Source organism: Notamacropus eugenii, chromosome 3 (genome assembly GCF_028372415.1).
Source record: "Notamacropus eugenii isolate mMacEug1 chromosome 3, mMacEug1.pri_v2, whole genome shotgun sequence".
Taxonomy (NCBI): Eukaryota; Metazoa; Chordata; class Mammalia; order Diprotodontia; family Macropodidae; genus Notamacropus; species Notamacropus eugenii.
This window is the reverse complement of record NC_092874.1, coordinates 225,444,271-225,452,297: the sequence shown is the minus strand read 5'-3', so window position 1 is coordinate 225,452,297 and position 8,027 is coordinate 225,444,271.

Genomic DNA, 8,027 nt, shown 5'->3' with positions numbered 1-8,027 from the left:
TGGCTCACACTGTATTTCTTTGCAGTCATATGAAAGATGCAACCTACTTTTTTTCCCCGGGGGGGAAATGTAGATTGGATTTGGGTACCGAATCCACCCCAAACAGAAACAAAATTGATATTGATAAGATATTTTGTTCCCAGACACACCTCACTATACTTTCAACTACCCAGCCTCCCTGAGAAATTCCATTTAGTATCATCTGACTCAGCAGCAAACCTGTGGGAGTAGGAACTGAAAATGGGACTGATGGGCAGGATGAAGAAAATGAACTGCAGTACAAGTGAGGTTGGGCTAGAGGAGAAAGAAATCTTATGTTCTATTGGGGAAAATCAGGAAACAGAGAATTTATTCAAAGTCAAGTAGAAAACAAGAGTTAAGACTGGAATTTTCTTTGTACTAAGTTCAATCAAGATATAGAACTAAGATCCAGATAAGAACAACCAAATACCTCCAAAATAGGGATTAAAATAGTTTGCCTCAGTTTAGCACTTCTCGTATTTCAAAGTTAGTATCTTACTTGATCCTCCATACACCTTCATGAAGTGAGTTCAGTAGGTTGTGGAATTATAGACAGAGAACTCAAAGTGATCTTAGAGACTGTATCCAATCTGACTGACTCATTTTACAGAAGGGGAAACCAAGGTACTGAGAGTCTAAGTGATTAAATGATTAGTTACTACAAGTGATGATTATTATAAGTGGAATTTGGACTTGGGACTGCTGATTTCAAATTCATTACTTTCCCCACTCTACCACATTGCCTCTCTCCATTGGATATTATATTCATTTTACAGCAAGGAAATGGACTGAGGGATATCAAATGACTCTTCTAGAGATACTCAATGTTTTCCATTATATCACAAACAAAAATATTTTTAATCTCTACTTAATCCATTCCTCTCTGCACTTTTTGGCTCTAGCTTCAAACTCCAGGGTAAATTTGCAGCAATTGGCTAGGATGGGAAATCCCCCCTGAAATCTTCCATCTCTTACAAACCAATACAATTGCTGCAAGAGAGAGCACCAGGAGGCCAAGACCGTAATTCATATGGGAGGTAGAAGTGCCTAAGGCAGCATGAGTCCCAGGGCACAGTTTGCCAACTACGCCTCCCTGTCAAGCTGTTCTTGGGGAGGGGCACTCTGGGAATCTGCTTTTAATTCCATTAGCTCCCCAACTGAAAGAGATTTCTATCTTTGGAGGTGATTTCTAGAGGGAGGAGTCTTTGTCAATTTGTTATGCATCCAGTTTCATCCAACCTTAGACAAGATGTTCACTTCCTTGTCTGGGATATTTCTAAGTAGAAAGAAGAACCTCTAAAAATTCATCATGCCATAAACACATGTAATCATTTGGTCTTGGATATGGTCTTCAAGTCCCCAAGAGATGTGCTAAGGAAAGTGCAGCTCCCATGATTTGGTAGACTGACTGCTTTTCTGCTATGACCAACTTCTTGGTCTGAGGAGAAAAGTTCATGTCAGTGGCAGGGCTAAGTTCTCAGGTAGCTGGACTGTGGACTATCAGAATGAAACAAGTTTTGCTGACCTGATCTTAAGCCTAGAAAGAGATTGCTAAAAAGAAGCCATCAAATTCATTACCCAAACTTCACGCACCTCTTTCCCTTAAAGCATCTGAAGCAAGTTTGATCCTGCCCAGTTCTCCAAGGCTTCCATTCCACAATCCTTCATTCTTTGGTCCCAATTTACAACAGCCCTGCATCTGGTCTCCTTCTAATTTATATTCACTTCAAAATGGGGATGGAGAACAGTTGGGTAATGATGGTCCATTAAGTGGAGACTTATGGATAGAAAAGTTATTTCATTGCTTTCAAAGTTTAAGGTCAAACCATCCCAATTCATTTTACCTTCTTAATCAGTTCTTTCCAGATCTTCCATAACATCTATGGATAATCGAGGGATTGCTCACATTTCCCTTCAATTGGGGAGTCTGCTCTTTAGAAGTTTCTTCACCCTTCCCTGTCTCTCATGACAGCATCAAGCACTAGATGCATCAGAATAATAAGTGGCAACTGGTTTTTAACTTTAATCCTAACCTCAGCCCAGAAAAGAACTCTAAGTTAAGCCCTAAGTGGAAACAAGCCAGACTCAGATGGTAACCCTAACAATCTGTAGGCATATGCATGGTCCAGTGGATAGATCAGTTATCTCGGAGTCAGGAAGACCTGAGTTCAAATATTGCTTTAGACACTATCTGTGTGACCCTGAGCAAGTCATTTGACTTCTATTTCAGCCTCAGTTTCCTGATCTGTAAAATGGGGGACTTAATGACCTCTAAGGTCCTTCCCTAAATCTATAATCTTGCTTTCTGTTTCCCATAGTTGGCATCTTAGCTCTTACCTCTGTGCCTAGATTGGATTGTTTCACCTCTGCCTCTTAGAATCTTTAGCTTCCTTCAAGGTTCAGTGCCACCTTCTACTTGAAACCTTTCCTGATCTCCCTACTTGTTAGTGTTCTCTTCTTTATCAAATTATCTCTCACCTATTTGTATCTGTTTACAAATAGATATCTCTTCACAGAATGTAAGTCCCTTGAGGACAGGAGCTGTTTTTCAGTTTTGTCTTTGCATCTTCAGCATTTAGTGCAGTGCCTTGCAAGTGTTGATTGAGTTGAATTGGACCTTAACCCCAATCAATCATAAATGTTAACTAATAGCCATAATAATCCTAACAGTGATAAGTAATTCAGACTGTAATCCCAACTTGATGATAATTCTAACTTTGTTAGCTCTAACCTAGACTTGATCTAAATTTTGTTAGCATTAAGCCGAAGGTCCACAAGACTTCCAAGACTTCTCTTCTGCTGTTCTGCAAAACACATTTCTCCACCAAAATTTGAGACATCTCACATTGGTGAATATTTTGTCTCAGTACAAGTTCTCTCTCAATCCCTAAATCAATGTAAACTTTTTTTTAAGGCAAGAGATGCTCAACATTTCTACATTTCATTCTTAATTCTCTTTCTCTTTCTCTGTGTCTCTCTGTCTGTCTGGTTCTGTCTCTCTCCTATTCCATCTTCCTCATTAGTCTCTTAGAGCTTCTTTTCTTCCTGCACTCCTGATGAGTGCTTCTCTCAGTTCTGAGCCTCTGTTCTGATAATCCCTTCTCTTACAGAGGAAACCCTAGCTCCTCCTTCTCCTCTAGCTGTCAGCTTTCAACATTCTTCACCAGTCTGACCCTCCCTGCCATTGTGTTTGACTCCCCTCTACTCCACCCAAACTTCATTTCACTCTGTTCCTTGTTTGCTACCTTCTCCCAACCCTGAGGCTGGGCCCCATTGGGTTGAGGTGACCTGCCAGTGCATGTTTCTCACCCCATCTCTTTCCTCAGCCTCTTCCCTCAAAATATCCTTCAAACCATCACCACACCCACTTATGCCCACTCCTAAAGTTTCGATTTATTGAATCCCATTCAACAATGCTCCTGTGCTGAATGACAAACCCTGGGGATGGGAGGTGGGAGTTTCTCCAATCTCAGCAGTTTCATCAATTTGTTAGCCAGCATTGATTGAGTACTCACTGCATGCCCTGTGTTAGGCGCTCTTGGTGGTGGTGGTGGCAATAGTGGTGATGATAGTGACAAAATAAATATGATTTATATGTTTTTATTTAGATATACTGCCTTACTTCAGAGATGTGGACAAGGCTCAATCGATGGAAATTACAGGAAGACAGATGTTGATTTATTACAAGTAAGAACCTTCTAACCGTCAGAATTGCTCAGAGTATCATAGACTTGCCAGTTCACAGAGTTTGATATAGTACAGTAAAATGATGGGATTTGACTAGATGATGTCTAAAACCCCTTCTAACCCTGAAATTCTTTGTATCCATAAGTCTACAATCAATCTAGTGGGTAAAAAATCTTTCTTATACTGAGCTGTCATTTCCCTCCCTAGACCTTCCAGTTCCTGGTCCTGGTTGCTCCTTCTGGTATTGAGAACTACAGTGGAGTGGATTGTCTCATAAGGTGGTGTATCCTATCACCAGTGGTGCTGGAGCACAAACTAGATGACAGTTTCTTGAAGATGCTGGAAAAGAGGATTCATGCATCAGTAAAGGAGTCAGACTATAAAGTACTTTCCAAACCATGGAACTGTATGAAGTAGAACTTCTAGACCCTGCCTTCAAGCTGTTTATGATCTAGTCAGGGAACATGAATTAAGCATGCACAGAGAGAAATAACATGATATATCCCAAAGTACAAACACATTTAGAACCATTTGCATAAAGAAAGGATGTAAGATAAAAAACAGAACTAAATCACTAGTTGGGCAGCCATAAGCCAAGGAAATCTCCTCCATAGGAAATGAGGAATATAGATTGGTCAAGGGAAGCAGGAAGAATCATCCCCAGGTAGGAGGCAATGCATATTCAAAACCAAGGAAAGGAGGGAGGGAATTATGGATAAGGGCAAAGAGAGGAGATGTAGGTAGTAGATGAGACTGTCTAGTCTGCATGGAGGGTTTTTTTGTTCAGGAGAAATGAGGAGTAAGGGAACGTGGTGAATGAAAGGGTTATATTATTCAGGGAGCCATGAAAGTCTAGTCAGGCTGAAGAGGTAGCTACCTAAGTCATAGATAGAACTTTCAAAATTATTGTTGGGTTCTGGAAATGGGAGTGGGAGTGGGAGAATCCGTATGGGGCAGGATTGAGAGGAAGAGAACATAGAAAAGAATGGGGCCACTTTAGGAAAGTTTCTTAGAGGAGAGGATTATGGAATAAGATTTATGGAGATGATGCAGGAATCCTGGACTTCATTTTGAACAGCAGAAGGTCATGTGGGAGATTGTCCTCACAGCCTTGTGCAGGTTAGATTGTAGAACAGTTCTCCCATTGGAACCTAACAATCGTTGAATGACATATATAACCTACATCAAATTGCTTGCCTTCCCAAGGAGAGAGGAGGGCAGGGAGAGAATTTAGAACTCAAAAATTAAAAAAAACCCAAATGTTAAAAATTGTGTTTAGATGCAACTGGAGAAAAAGAAAACATCATGATAAAAAAAACCATTGAGTGCACAGGGAAACATAAGACCATTAATTCAGTGGTAGAAAAAATCTTGGAGATTATCTAGTCCAAGTCTCTCATTTTATAGATAAGAAAATTGAAGCCTAAAGAGATTAAGGACTTGTCCAAGGTCTCTAAATTATTAAATAGCAAAACCTTACACAGAATATCAGGTTATTTTCTCATTCTTTTTTCCTTTGCTGTACACACTCATTCAACCTCTTTTTTACTTATACGTGATTAGCATATGTATAGAATTCTACCTGTGGTACCTGTCTGTCAGAGTTGTTAGAATTAAATTAGATATTGTACATAAAGCACTTTATAAACTTCAAAGGTCTGTGTAAATACTGGCTCTCATTATTATTTTTGCTTTTCTCCATTGTCTTCTTCTGATGTCTCATCACAATGTGACTGACCCTGGGTTCTATGTCAGTGGAGCGTAAGTCCTGATATGCTTTACCATCCAGGAGAGGTTTTCTCTTCAGGGCCCTATAGGTCTGTCTTCTCCAGAAGGGTGACCACCAATAGACAGATACTTCTACCTCACAAGATAATTGACTCCATTGTGGCTTTTAAATCTAGAGGGATCAACCAGGACCAGCAGGTGGAAGTTCTATGGAAGGAGACGACAGCTCTGTATAAGGAAGACTAGACTGGTCGCAGACTTCAGAGTCAGAAGGGGTTTAGAAGTCCATGGTTCTTCTCATGTTTCATTCAAGTGTGGAGAGGTTTGCATTAGTGCATAGAGGGAGCTTTGACACTGATGATATAAATGATCCCTTAAGTAGTGAAGATTTTTAGTTTAATTCATTTCTATCTAATTCAATTCAATCAACATTTATCAAATGACTGCTGCTGTCGCTGGGAATGACAAAAAAGTTATTGCACAGGAGAAAGAGCATTGATTCTGGAGTCTTTGGACCGGGATTTAAATCTTGCTTCTGATGACTTTGGGTAAGGCTTTTAATCTCCTTAGATCTCAGCTTTTTCATCTGTAAAATGGAGGCAAGGGTGGGGTAGGACTAGATGGTGCTGTTCTAGGTGTTGGGGTTACAAAGACAAAAAAGAAAGTCTTTGCCCTTGCAGAGCTTGTATGCTAGAGGGAGATACCATGTATAAACAGACAAGTAAAGCTAAAATAATTTGAGAAAGGGGTAGGGGAGCATCAGAAGGGACTCCAGCAGAGAGTGTCTGTCATTTGAGCTGAGCATTGAAGGAAGCTGAGGATTCTAAGAGGTGGAGGTAAACAGGGAGCACATTCCAGACATAGGAGACAACTTGTGAAAAGGCAAATTGGTGGGAGATGATGCAAAAGACTTTCAATGCCAAATAGGGCAGTTGTCATTTGATCTAGATGCGATATGGAATCACTGAAGACTTTTGAGTAGCATAATGACATGGTCATGCCAATGCATTAGGGAGCTTATTTTGGCAACTGGAGGTTGAGTTGGAGGTAGGAGAGTCTAGGAAAGAGAAATTAATTAGGAGAGTATTGCAGGAGACCAACTGAGAGGTGATGAACTACAGTGGTGATTTCATGAGTCTGAGATTAGGGAATAGATGCAAGAGGCATTGAAAACATGGAATTCTGGTTGGGAATAAGATGTCAATCTATGTCAAAAAGCATTTATTAAACATCTACCAAGTGCAATCAATGTACCAGAGAACATAAAGTCATGAAATTTACATTCCACATTTCATCTTGTGTAAATTGTGAGAGCAGGGATAGGAGTGTAGGAAAATATCATAGTCCATCATTTGGTCTCTCTTTAACTCATGAATAACACATGGAGTTATGCTCATAAGTGGGTGAATGTGTTGGGTGCGTAGGAGCATCCACCCCTATTTAGACTTTTGGCCCACTCTTCCAGGACATGTTTGTCTGTGTCCTACTAATAGTTGGCAAAATGGGCACATGGTAGATGCTCAATGAATTTTGTTGGTTGGGTGGTATTCATATGTTTATTTAATTTTCTCTAAAATCTATAGTCATGGTATGTCATAGGAAACACAATCCATCAGAAATTAATATTCTGATCCATTATCCTGCCACCAACTCTGACCTCAGACATGTTGTTTTAGGGCAGTTTTCTCATCTGTAAAGTGAGGGAATTGGACTCAGTAATAACAACTTAACACTTAAGACAGTATTCTACAAATACAAAGTATTGTCTCATGATGGGCTTTCCAGGTAATGACTGCAAGGAAGTCCACAGGATCACAAATTTAGAGCCCCTGAAGGTTAATCTAGTCTAATCTTTTGCTTTCACTATTAAATTATATTCATCCCTATTTGATAGATGAGAAAATTGAGGCTTAGAGAGTTTCATAGATTTAGATACCCAGTTAGTGTCAGAGCCCAGACATGAACCTGGCTTCAGAGGATCATAGAGAAGTGGAAGGCGCCTCAGAGGCTGTCTAGTCTACCTCCCACCCCATTTTACAGATGAAGCAATTGAAGTGCAGGGTGCTTAAGAGACTCACCAGAAGATAATAAGATGCTTTCCCCCATGTACCATGGTTTTCTGGCTTTAGGTGCAGTCTTTCCATTGAACTATAATGATTCAATGCATCCATGCAGGGTTGATTGGATAGATAGATCACTTCCACCTTTCTTGACTGCCTCCTCTTCCATATCTGCATTTTCTATTCTCTATGTTGTTTTTTCCTCCCTACCTTCATGCCTGGGGTCAGCCTTGCACAAAGTGAGAGCTCAATCAATCAGTGGCCATGACATGCCCAGATGTCAACATGATGGGCCTTAAGATTTGTCAGTCTTTTCAGTAGTTGCCTATGGGGATGGGAGAGCTCAGAGCAAAGGACTGGAATTGATGGGAACCAATTCTTTTTCTTCAGATTTTATTCACAGAGGGTGAAACACATGTAATCCTTCAAAAGTGCTAGAAGGACCTGATTGTCTCCAGTGATATATATCATTAGGGAATATGCTGAACTAAAAGATATTTGGTTCTGTGACAGAAAGAGTGAAGCAAGAAA